Source organism: Staurois parvus, unplaced genomic scaffold (assembly GCF_062004578.1).
Source record: "Staurois parvus isolate SC_StPar_1 unplaced genomic scaffold, SC_StPar_1.0 ptg000066l, whole genome shotgun sequence".
NCBI lineage: Eukaryota > Metazoa > Chordata > Amphibia > Anura > Ranidae > Staurois > Staurois parvus.
The window spans coordinates 3,181,935-3,193,871 of NW_028317862.1; the positions used below are offsets into that span (position 1 = coordinate 3,181,935).

At 43.5% G+C, this 11,937-nt stretch overlaps 1 protein-coding gene across 2 annotated transcripts in view; it reads left to right on the plus strand.

Moving 5' to 3' along the window:
• The first annotated feature begins 307 nt into the window (after positions 1 to 307).
• The window catches only part of LOC149469606 (calcium-activated chloride channel regulator 1-like), a 58,151-nt gene continuing 46,521 nt past the window's right edge, over positions 308 to 11,937 (plus strand). The window contains exons 1-2 of one of the 2 annotated variants that reach the window (XM_089668894.1): positions 371 to 394; positions 5,079 to 5,201. The gene's annotated coding sequence lies outside the window, so the exon portion shown is untranslated. Of the gene's footprint in view, positions 395 to 5,078; positions 5,202 to 11,937 lie in introns of both variants that reach the window. The other variant, XM_089668893.1, reaches the window with a different exon arrangement.

An 11,937-nucleotide genomic window follows, 5' to 3' on the forward strand; every position in this document is an offset into this window, starting at 1 on the left:
GTGTGGATCCATATGATCAATTCTATTAAAAAAAAAGTTTAATTAAAATAGAAAAGTATTTTTTATAACTAGACATTTTCACACACTCTTTTTTATTGTAATAAAATCAGCAAGTGATCAGTTCCTTTAATTCTTTCTTTTCTCCTATGAGAGGAGGCTGTAATAGGAATGAACAAAAGTTTCTTTTGACTTGAGAAACTTTTACATTGATGTTGTTCAGACATCCAGAAGGAGTTTCCCTCACCCCACAGACAGGATGGAGATACAGAAAGGGGAGTGAACGTTAAGGAATGCTCTCTGCCTGCTAGGGCTATATATCTAGCTTCGTACACTGCACTGATAGTCGAGGATTGGAAACTGGACAACTCATAGCAGCTCCAGGAGACGTCCCCAGGTAAGCCTCACACATCATTAAATCCATCCGAGTTGCTGCTGTTATTCAACTAATTGTAACATTAATTGAAATTGTTGTAATAATACTTCAAATATAAGTCTTTATATTATAATATATCAAACCATATAAGGAATTTATTAGAAATAACTGTAACTTTAGGATTCTTAATCCTGGGTGCATCCAATTGCCTTATGGGAACAGGAAAGGGACTGCATCCTGTTGGATCAAATTGGGGCTCGAGTTTTTCCCTTTTTTCAAGATCAACTAAGCATTTAAGGTTTTAAGGATGTGGATCTATAACGTATGTACCTATATTGCTCAAAAAAATCAAATAAGTTAGGCTCGGTTCACACTGCTGTGACTTGAGATCCGACTTGTGAAACCCCATGTCGCATGGCATGTGAAATCCTATGTTAGTCAATAAGAGCAGTCTTAATTAGCGATACTGAAGTCGATCCAACTTTAGAAAAGGTTCCTATACTACTTCAAGGCGACTTCTATCCGACTTGTGCCCATAGACTTTAATGGAAGACCCCTCTAAGTCGGATACTCATCTATATTGATGTGATTTGGATCCAACATTACACGAAGATCACCCAGGCATTCCCTGAATGTTGCTTTAGAGTCGCTTCAGAGTTCCTTCAAAGTCATTTCAAAGTAGTACTCAAGTCACCTGGCAAAATTGCACTGTAAGCCAGGGTTCACATATATGCGGTGCGGTATATAGCATGTGATTCGCGGAGGAACCGCACTGCAATCCTGTGCAAATCACATGCGATTTGTGTGCGGTGCAATTGGAGCCATACATTTTGTATGGCTCTAATCACACCACACCTGCACCCGCACCAAAAAAGTGCTGGACCCTTTTTTGGTCTGCACTAGAATCGGATTGCATGGGTATTTACACCTATGCGATACGAGTCTACACATTGCACCGCATTTTGCGGACCGCTTTTGGGGTGTTGTTAACTTAACATACACACCTGCAGCAGTTCGCATGAATGGGGTGCAATTCTTATGCGTTGCGGAATTCGCACAGAAAATGCTGCAAATTCTGCACTGCATCAGTGTGAACCAGAGCTAAGTGCGACTCTCAGGTCGCAGTAGTGTGAACCGAGACTTAAGCTGTGACTAAGTTATAGAAAATGTTAGACCAATTATTAAAATCTTCCAGTAGGCTGGAAATTTTCTGTAATTTCACCAAACATTGGAAAACCAATAGTCAGGTTAAAAACTGGTTCTTTAAGTCAAAAGCAAAAACCATAACCACTAATAAAACATTTGGAGGAGAGAGGATGCTTGGGACACTAGCTGCATGGAGTTTGTGTTTTTCCCACATTTATATAGGTTTTCGTCAATGCAATCTAGTTTCCTACTACGATAGGTTTTTTGGCTTCTCATTAAAGTGACACTGTACTAGGCAAAGAACAGGATGGAAAATAAATATGGCAAGCACTTACCGGTAGATTATTATTATTATTATACAGTGTTTATAAAGCGTCAATAGTTCGCTCAGCGCTGTACATTACAAAGGGGGACAGAACATGTGACAGAACAATACCAATACAATGCAAAACATGAGGGGATCGAGGGCCCTGCTCTTTCGAGCTTACAATCTAGGTAGATCAAGTTATTAAGGCTGCACCCGGACAGAGCTATTCACAAAACAGTGCAATACAAAAAGATCCCTATAACAAATGCCAGTCAGCAAAATCCTAAGAGTCTAAACAGCTTTAACAATTTGCATTAAAGCCAGAGTTTTTTTGTTGCATACATTTGCACTTATATGTCAAAGCCACACTGCCTTGCCAAGGTACCTCTGTATGGCCCCTAACTCCAGGCTACAAGGACTCTGATCTTTGGACATATACAGTATATCAATGAAAAAAATTGAAAGGTAGGTATGCTATGCAGCCTATGCCTCCTTAAGCCCTGGTTCACACTGATGCAAATTGTCATGCAATTTTATTGTTCAAATCGCATCCAACGATTGGCAATGGAACTATTCTAATCGGTGCGTCAGTGACACACTGATGTAAATAGTAGTTCCTGCACTACTTTTGCTGATTTTGGGTGTGACTTGCATAGACATCTGTGCATGAAGTCGCACAGATGTCTATCAAGTCACACCTGAATTCGCACTGCCATCCAACTTTGAAATCATGACACTTAGTCTGTGTTCACATACATGCAGCTCACCGCATTCCTGTGCAAATCACATGCGATTTGTGTGCGGTGCGATTGGAGCCATACATTATGTATGGCTCTGTTCGCACCACACCCGCATCAAAAAGTGCAGGACCCTTTTGTTGGTCCGCACTACAATCGGATCGTATGGGTATTCACATCTATACAATCTGATTCTTCACATCGCACTGCGTTATGCGGAACGCTTTCGTGGTGTTGTTAACTTAACATACACACCCACAGCGGTGTGAACCAGGGCTTAAAGTGAAGTCGCACAATTGCAAAGTCAGATCCATTGTGAACCAAGAGGCTAAATGTCGAGCACAGCTCAAATGCAGGAGGAACCATAGGCAGTTGGTGCTTTCCTTTGCCAAACTGCACCATTTCCTTTATCCATTGTTAAAGTTGATGTTTAGGTATGATTTTTCATCCTTATTTATGTTATAACTGACCAACGCCTGTGGAAGCGGCAAATCACTTTAGTAGTTGCTACTGCTATGGAGATATGCAGAGTTACATTGGCCTAAGCTGGATTTATGTAACTGTGCAAGAAAAAATCATACCTAACCCTTAGTTTTAAGCAAATCAGCTCCTCCCAAAGATCGGCTTTAAACATGACAGGATACAATATTATCAAAATCTATTTTAATTGGAAATATTTTGTTGCATGTTATTATTTGTAATCAAAATGACACATATACTATCTTAATCAAGCAGGTATTGAAATTTTGCCCACAATTTGCATACACTATTGATAACTATAACTCACCTGCGATTTTAAATGAATGGGTTGTGAGTCAAGGAAACATAGCTTAAAGGTGTCTACAGGTATTGGGCTAAAAGCACAGCCTAAAGGTGCCAAAATAAACATCCTACAAACCTGTAAATCAGGCTTTGTTGAATTTTTCAAGGTGACTACCTTATTAGACAGTAATGTTCTTTGAATAGAATGAACATTCTGCCACCTCTGTAGACACCCTAATGCAAGCCATAGATTAGTCAAATTTCTGTCCTTTCACCAAGGGATGAAGGAAAGAAAATTGCTTGATACTTCCATCAACATAGTCAGTGTTGATGACCCCCAGTTTACATATATGCGGCCTGGTGGGCCACGTTTTGCACAGGCACGAGAGCCCATTCATTTCAATGGACTCCCATGCCTGTGATACAAAGGGAAGAAGTCCCTGCACTTCTTTGGAAAACGCAGCCAGTACGGTTGTATTTTACAGTGCGGGCGCCGTACCCTTAGCACTAATGGCACTCACCCACAGGTCCGCATTTCTCTGTGTGGGTGGTGTGGCTGCACGGATTTTTGTGTGGATCCGCAGCGGCACCACCCACACAGATTTGACCCTAGGGTGAGGGAATGTCTCCCGCAGTGCTATTGTGTTCTGCCAGCCAGGGGGCGGGGGGTTGGGACATGGTGAGCTTTCCCAGATGGCAGAATACGATTACCTCTGGCAGCTAATCAGCAGGCAGTAATCGAATGCTAAAAATCTGACAGTCTGGTTGTATAAAAGGCAATCAACTTGGGTATAATCAGGCTGCCCATAGAAGGATCGATTCTCGGCTGGTTCCTGCTGAACCGGCTGAGATTCGATCCATCTATGGCCGGCTTAAGCCTAGGGCTACATGGGCATTTAAAATGATTTGGTCTTGCGAGTTTTAACTACTTGGCAGTCACCTGATATACTGCAAATGGAAATCAACACCTGAAATCAAGATCTCTCTTGCAGAGATATACTCACCTGGGTAGCATTAAAAGATATCCAATGCAAAAAAGTATTATATTGTAGATCAGGATTTCTCAACCAGGGTTCCTCCAGAGGTTGCCAGGGGTTCCTTGAGCAATGAGCAATTTCTGCCTCTCAGATAAGTTCCCACTGACACCAATTATCTTTTTAGCAATCTGTAAGGGGGTAATTCTTCTCCATTACCACACCAACTATCACACTAATGTATAATCAATTGTAGATAAAGCCATTTTTAACAGGGGTTCCCTGAGATTGGTAAGTTATGTCAAGGGTTCCTCTGTGTTGAAAAGGTGAGAAAGGCTGTTGTAGATTAAAGTGGCTCTAAAGGCTGGAGGTTTTTTACTTTCGTGCATTTAGGTAAAAAACCTTCTGTGTGCTGCTCCGCCCACAGCCCCCCTAATACTCACCTGAGCCCCTTCTCGATCGATCTCGATCCTCATCAGCTGAGACAACAGTGCCATTGGCTCCCACTGCTGTCAGTCTCAGCCAGTGAGCCTATGAGGAGAGAGCGGGGGTATATTATGAACGTATAAAGCCGGGCTCGAGAGCAAGCATGCACCAAGTGACTTGCTAATGGGGGCATTGGTCAAAAGGGAGGATCCAGGAGCGCCGGCCAGGGACCCGAGAATAAGAGGATCGAGCCTGCTCTATGCAAAACCATTGCACAGAACAGGTAAGTATGACATGCTTGTTATTTTTTAAAATAAGGACCTTTAAATTCACTTGAACTTAATCTTTTGCAGGCCATACATGGGTCGAATTCTGAACTAATTTTCTTCAAAAAATCAGAAATTTTGTACATTTTGTAATCTGATGGTGCCACTATTGAAATTCGACCAACCAAGCCTTCAATTTCACCTCATTTTGTAAGTGTTAATTGGATCCGGTCTAAATTGTCCATAGTATGTGTATGTATGAATGTAAGTTAGGGACCTTAGATTGTACGCCCCTTGAGGGTTACGGACTGATGTGAATGTGCAATATATATATAAATGTAAAGCGCTGCGTAAATTGACGGAGCTATATAAGTACCTGAAATAAATAAATAAATAAGTGTTGTGCAAACTGTTTGCGCTATATAAATCCTGTATAATAATAATAATAATAATGTTGCTACAGAAAACAGATTTTGTGGCCGAAAATATTATTTTCATTCCAGTTTACAGCTTATGCGCATTTCTTTTTTATTATAATTCTAGAACAATTCTCCCATGACTGATTAGAAAGTTGTTAATTTTTCAAAAAATTTCCAACATGCCTAATCATATTCGACAGCCACATGTAAATTGACCATTGTTGCGGCCCACTAATGGTGCGAAATTCAAACAAAAATTTTTAGTTATGATTTTCTAAAGAAAATTAATTTGAAATTCGACCCATGTATGGCCTGCATTAGGCTTGGTTCACACTTGTGCAGGCTGTGTTCTGAGTGTAGGATTGCCAATTCATTTCAATAGACTGCCCTACCTGCAGAAATGTGGGGAAAGACGTCCTATACCCTTTTTGTAAAATCGTACCTCATGGAACCACGGCACCATGCGTTTTAGCTCACATAAACTGACTGCTAGAAAACATAGGTTAAAAACGTCAGTTTAGTCGTGTTTACCTACCACATTTATGCGCATTTAGCTGCGTTTATGTGCGTTTGTGTTTATGGGCGTTTTTAAAAGATAACCTCAGATGACCCTCCCAAATGCCCAGAATTCACTGAAAAATAGTAAATAATTAACTATTTCAAACATTTGGAGAGAAATAGAGAGGGTAGATTACCTGTCTTTTCTGGTTGTATTCACTATAGATCCCATCATGAACATAATGCAGCACGTTTTACCATTTTTTCCCTCCCTGGAACTGACTGTACTGGTGTACTAGGTCCATTTGAATACATGGAAAATGCTGTGCATGCATTTTTGATGAAGAAAAACGGCTCTGGACAGCATCTGGATATGGACCAGCCCAGGGGCGGACTGACAACTCATGGGGCCCCCGGGCAATAGGGGATCATGGGGCCCCTGTGTCCTTGCCCACACTCAAAGCACACCCAAAAATGCCTGTAAAAGGTACCGGGGCATGTCATGGGGCCCCCTACTGACCCCGGGCCCTCGGGCAGTGCCCGAGTGCTCGAATGGTCAGTCCGCCCCTGGACCAGCCAAAAAAAAGTCTAAACGCAAATGCACATAAACGCATTTACACACGTTTATAACCGTTTGAAACGCTGGTAAACTCTCCTCCTGAATGCAAATTTTGTGCTTTCAAGAAAATGCCTGTAAACTCAAACATCTATGTGTACATGGACACAGAAAAACATAAAGGAGAGTTCAGGGGCTGCTGAACAAAACGTTCAACTGCTCCTAAACTTCAGTTTATCAGCTGCAGTGTACAAGAGCCTTAGACTCACCATAATCTGAACCTAGCCTTAGATATGGTAATTGCATTAGTTAATGTTCTTAGAGCATTCTCAGCATGTATAGAAAATACCTCTTGATCTTGCCAGAAATGCAATGTCCTTGTCACATACTGTGAGCTGAACTGAAAGCACAAATATTCTTATCTGCCTTCCCAGCTGTTTCTGTAAACTAGGAATCCCCTCCCCATTGAATAGAGATGAGTAGAGGAAGACTCTAAGTCCTCATGCGCATTGGATGTTTTTACAGCGGCTGTTTTTGTCTTTTGGCGTTTTTTTCTACAGCCAGAAAACTCCCCAGCATGTTATCCTATGTGTCCATGCACACATAGGCTTCAACCACTTGCCTACAGGGCACTTGTACCCTCTTTGTGTCCAGGCCAATTTTCAGCATTCAGCGCTGTCACACTTTGAATGACAATTGCGTAGTCATGCAACATTGTACCCATATGAAATGTTTATAATTCTTTTCACACAAATAGGGATTTCTTTTGGTGGTATTTAATTGCCACTTTTTTTTTTTTGCACTATAAACAAAAAAGAGCAAAAAATAAAAAAAATGTTTTCTTTGTTTCTATTATAAAACTTTGCAAACAGGTAATTTTTCTCCTTCACTGATGTGCATTGATGAGGCTGCACTGATAGGCAGCACTGATGGGCACTGATGAGGTGGCGCGAATAGGCAGCACTGATGGACACTGATAGGCTGCACTGATGAGGTGGCACTGGTGGGCATTGATGAGGAGGCACTGATGATGCTGCACTGATATGCAGCAATGATGGTCACTGATAGGCGGCACTGATAGGCGGTGCTGACTGACGGTACTGACTTACAGCCCTGTCTGGCAGCACTGACTGATGGCACTTATGGGCGGCATTGCTGGGCAATGATGAGTGCAACTGCTGGGCAGCACTAGGGGGGTGGCACTGCTGGGGGGCACTGATGGGTGGCACTGCTGGGAGGCACTGATGGGCACTGGTGGGTGGCACTGCTGGGCAACAATGCAGGGCACTGATCATCAGTGCCGATCCCTTCTCTGACAGCTGCCAGTTACAGGCAGTACTTTCCTCACGCTATGACAGTGTGAGGAAAGTGCTGCCGATAACTGGCACCTGTATTTACAATATAATCTGCTGTGTCATTGGACACAGCTGATCATGTGATAAAAGCCACTGATGAGGTGGCCCTGCAAAGCAGTGTGCAGGAGCTGACAGGGGAGAGAACTGTTTTGTTTACTAACAGTCCCCCCCCCCCCCCCCCCATTGAAGATCCTCAGCAATCATCAGGCACCGATGAGTTTTCACTGGCCAGAACCCGGTGATTGACAGCCGCAGCCGTGAATGGTGGCACCGGTAAACACAGATTGAATTTCGGCTGATCTCTGCTGAACCAGCTGAATTCTGAACCGTGTGTACCCAGATTTATCAAAACTGGTGCAAATACTTGCCTGAATTAGGTGCAGGTAGTTCTTAAAGGAACCACCAAAAATCTGTTGTTAGGTCTGTTTCACACAGGCTTCAGCTTGTATAAGAGCAGTGTGAACAGCAAGCTTTGCCAAAGCATTTGCAGAGCTTTCAGCAAGCTTTTGTTAAAGCTTTTAAAGTACCATTCAACTCCAGTTTGTAAATGTTGAACACAGATCTTAATGGGAGTGTTGATTGCCACTTTAAGCAAGCTGCTAGCAGGCTTCAGCAGGCTTTCAACAAGCTTCCAGAAGTGCTGAAGCCTGCTAGCAGCTTGTTTAAAGTGATAATCAGCATTCCCAATATGATCTGGCTGCTCACACTTCTCGTATAAAAGCTGCAGCCTGTATGAATTAGGCCTCAGAGCTATTTTGAATTCCCCTGAATGTGTGCAAGCAGCCTCTGGTCGCCTGTGTGAATGTAGCCTTCCCCTTTCACACCTGAATTCACCTGTAATTCCAGAGTCACAACAACACGTGGGATGCGCTTGCTGTGCTATTATTTCTTAATGGCACCCCAATTGCGGTGTGATTTTGCCGCAATTGTCATGCGACAAAATGAGTAAAAATCACGGCAAAACACGCAATGTCATATGTGCCTGGCTCAGTGCCATATTTTGGCACATATGCTTCTTATTGAAGTGGAGAGAGGCTCATTCAAAATGAATAAAACGTGCCACAAAAAACATGAAAAATCATGTGATGTGGCATTTTCACTCAGTTGTGAACGAGCCCTTTGTGTTTCGCTTCAGTTTTATTCAGGGACTAGTTTTGAATGATTGGCTCTGAGGAAAAGGGAACTGTCCCTCAAAACGCATCAGCCATCTGAGGGTCTTCTCGAGGCTTGGGAGTTGAGCTGGTGATCTGGTCGCTTTGTGATCATGATGCTTTTGACATATAATTGTTTGTGAGTATATATTTTGATGTTTTAATAAAAATTATATTCTCAGGTAATGCACTAGGCTAGTGTGCCTTTCTTCCATTGTTTTTGCAGTTTACATTTAGGCCTCCGCCGACCCTTAGAGGGCAGCAAGGCCTGTACGGGAGGACACTTAAAAACCTGTACTGTTCAAATCATTCCACAACTCTTGAGCGCAGGGGACTTTTTTCTGTTTTTTTCCTTTTACTGATTTGAATGTGTCTGTAAAACGTGTAAATTGCTGAAAAACATATTGGTGAGCTATACATAAATACAGTATATAGGATACAAATATATCCTGGGGACGGCCTGGCGAGGGGGACAGGCTGGCATTCCTTACGCAAAGTACGCATTACGGCGCTAAGTACAACGCACTTTCAACACGGCAACAAGGAAACATCCCAACATCCTCTCATCATCTCTCCTCTGATCCCCAGGTAACCACTGCTTCCATCGCCCTCTGATACTTCCTGCTCTAACTGCAACTGACAACTGCCTCCTGTTGCCCCCGGTAACCACTGCATCCATCGCCCTCTGAAACTTCCTGCTCTACCTGCAACTGACAACTGCCTCCTGTTGCACCCGGTAACCACTGCTTCCATCGCCCTCTGAAACTTCCTGCTCTAACTGCAACTGACAACTGCCTCCTGTTGCACCCATCTCCCTGCTCCCGTTTGCCTCCAAGCTTCTCGAGCGCCTTGTTCACAACCGTATAAACTGCTACCTCACCGAATACAACCTTCTTGATCCCCAACAGTCTGGCTTCTGCCCACAACATTCCACAGAAACTGCCCTACTAAAACTCACTAATGACCTATATACTGCTAAAACCAATGGTCATTACTCCATACTCATACTCCTTGACCTTTCCGCTGCCTTTGACACAGTTGTCCACCCACTCCTCCTCAGTAAACTCCACTCCATCGGCCTCCGTGACTCTGCTCTCTCCTGCTTCTCCTCTTACCTTTCTCAGCGCACTTTCAGTGTCACATACAACTCCTCCTCCTCCGCTCCGCTTTCTCTTTCTGTTGGGGTACCCCAAAGTTCTGTTCTTCGGCCCCTCCTTTTCTCTCTCTCTATACCTCCTCCCTGCCCCAACTGATAACCTCCCATGGCTTCCAATACCACCTCTATGCTGATGACACCCAGATCTATCTCTCCACTCCCAAGCTCACCCCCTCAATCTCTTCACGTATCACAAATCTACTAAGCGACATATCAGCATGGATGTCACATCACTACCTTAAACTCAATCTTTCCAAAAACTGAGCTTGTAATATTTCCTCCTTCCCGATCCCCCAATCACGACTTTACCATTAAGATCAACAGCACTACCATTGGTCCTTCCCCTCATGCCAGGGTGCTAGGCGTAATCCTAGACTCTGTCCTCTCCTTTGGGCCCCACATCCACTCACTGGCTAAATCCTGCCGCCTCAACCTCCGGAACATTTCCATAATCCACCCCTTCCTGACCAATGACACCACAAAACAACTTATTCACGCCTTGGTTATATCCCGCCTCGATTACTGCAACTCCCTCCTCACTGGTCTAGCGTTACACAGGCTATCCCCCCTTCAGTCTATTATGAATGCTGCTGCTAGACTCATACACCTTACCAACCGATCAGCGACTGCTGCCCCTCTCTGCCAATCCCTCCACTGGCTTCCACTAACCCAACGTATAAAATTCAAAATACTAACTACAGCTTACAAAGCCATCCACAACACTGCCCCTAGCTACATCACCAACCTCATCCACAGATACCACCCAAATCGCCCACTCTGCTCCTCCCATGATATCCTCCTCTCTAGCTCCCTCATCACCTCCTCCCATGCTCGCCTTCAGGACTTCTCCAGAGCCTCTCCCATCCTCTGGAACTCCCTACCACAGCATGTCCGGTCAGCCCCCACCCTGTCTGCCTTTAGGCGATCTTTGAAAACTCACTTCTTCAGGGAAGCCTACCCCACCTCCACCTAAGAACTGTACTTGAATCACCTCCGCCAGATCATCCCCCGCAGCTATCACCTTTTGTATCACCTCCCCCTTCCTTTAGATTGTAAGCTCCACGAGCAGGGCCCTCCTATTCCTTCTGTACTGAAATGTATTGTAATTGTACTGTCTCCCTTATATTGTAAAGTGCTGTGCAACCTTGGCGCTATGTAAAGCCTGTATAATAATAATAATCTATGTTAATGTGGTTGTAAAGGCTGAAGCAATGAATTCTATAAATGAAGGTAAAAAACCTTCTGTGTGCAGCAGCACCCCCCAGCCCTCCCTGATACTTACCTCTCCAGCTATGTGCACAAGAGCATGACTCCCCCAAGACTTTCCCTGCTCATTGGCTGAGACAGCAGTGTGAGCCATTGGCTCCCACTGCTGTCAATCACAGCCAGTGAGCCAGTAAGGAGAGAGAGGGGATAGATACATGTATTGCATGTTCTTGCTTTGTATTTAAACATATATTTGTACTTGTATCTGTGCATATAAAAAGCATACACTGTCATTATTTGTCATAATTGATTTAGAATACTTTCATGGCTATTTGAAATACTAAGGAAAAGATCTCATAAATATGTTGAAATGAACTTCTTAATGCCAGGGAATGACAGAGAGTTTTGTATGAGCTGGGATTATCTTCCATTAACAGTACACCACTGGACAGCCAAACAAAATTCCTTTGTACTCATGCTTTGCTAACTATGGAATTTCCTACTACTGGGTCATGTGGCTCTCTGTGGTTTCTCAGCTGAACTAGGACTGTATGCGTGTATTTAAACAGCTTGGCTGTCCCTCTTCTCAGAAAGATACTTTCACA